This window comes from Penaeus monodon, chromosome 29 (assembly GCF_015228065.2).
Source record: "Penaeus monodon isolate SGIC_2016 chromosome 29, NSTDA_Pmon_1, whole genome shotgun sequence".
Lineage (NCBI taxonomy): Eukaryota > Metazoa > Arthropoda > Malacostraca > Decapoda > Penaeidae > Penaeus > Penaeus monodon.
In genome coordinates, this window is record NC_051414.1 from 33,047,108 (window position 1) to 33,048,491 (window position 1,384).

Sequence of the window (1,384 nt, forward strand, 5' to 3'; positions counted from 1 at the left end):
AGTGAGATCTCAGTTTATCTGGTCTAATGATGCTTATTGTTATTAATGGAGTGATAAAATTCATTCATATTTTGTTATGAGAGAATCTGTTAGTTACATATATAGTACTTAGTGTTATTTTTTTTTGTAATGATGATAGAAAATTTTTTCGCCTTTTGTTGTGAGAGAATCTGTTTATCTAATGTCTAAATGATATGAATGGTTGTATTTTTATTACAGAGAGATATGAATGTCCTTGTTTGTTTAGTGTGACAGATATGAACACAAATTTAAAATGAAAAATACTGTTTGACATAGAAAGACAATAACTCTCCCTCAGGTTGGCTTAGCAGTAGTGAATGGAATGCTGTATGCAGTGGGAGGCTTTGATGGCGACGCTTACCTGAAGACTATTGAGGTTTAATCGACCGTCGCAAAAAACCATTGGCGGCTGTGTGGATCTATGAACTACCGTCGGCTCGGGGAGGTGTCGGGGTGGTCAAGCTACCACACAACGAGGCTCATCTTTGGTGATTAAACGAAGGCCTAGAGTTCTGGCTGGGAGTCACTGTCAGCGGCAAGTTGGGAATCGGGAATAGCGGACTCTAAGTGGGGAAAACATGTACTTGTGCATGTGTGTCAGTGACCGCAGTGTGTTCATTGTCTCAGAGATCAGGAGGCACTATTCCCTGGGTGAGAGATGGAAAAAAAATGGAAAGATGTTGCAGGTTTTGATGACTATTAGATGTGTTGTTCAAGAACTGAATGTTGTAGTGTTCCTTTTTAGATCATTATAACATGCTCTGCCTTGCATGAGAGTACTACTCTATGATAGACTTTACATGATTGATGTTCAACAAATTGTGTGTTATGTCAATGTGTCATTACCATAGTTATCATCGAGCAGAGTAGAGCTTACTTGTTGGAACTTGAGGGTAGGGGGGAAGGGGTGGGGGACCAATAGAGACGGACGATAGATATGAAAGAAGACAGACTCCTCGTAGAATGCTAGAATTCTGGCTGTTCTAGAACAGTCAAGATAAGATATGAGAAGTATAATATACATACAATCACTCTATTTTACCAGAATTTGGGGCTGTTTAATATGGACCAGATCTTCCTATATTGTGGACTGAGATTGGGCCCACAACGCATTACCTCGAGCCAAACTGAAGTCACAAACCAAATTACCAGGCATAAGTAGCTTTAAATCCTTTGCTATCCGTGAGGAGCAAAGATCCTAAATCACTTCTGTGGTCAGTAGAAACAATTTCCCTAGACTCTGCCATATTCCTACCTATAATACACTAGGCAATGGAAATCATAAGGTTGTGTCCATTTTCATGTTTGGCGCAAAAAAGAGAGTCACAGCATTTAATACGCAGCATATTAATGCAAATATCAA

At 39.4% G+C, this 1,384-nt stretch overlaps 1 pseudogene; it reads left to right on the forward strand.

Moving 5' to 3' along the window:
* LOC119591847 overlaps positions 1 to 691 on the forward strand; it is a 6,104-nt pseudogene extending 5,413 nt beyond the window's left edge.
* The last annotated feature ends 693 nt before the right edge of the window (positions 692 to 1,384 follow it).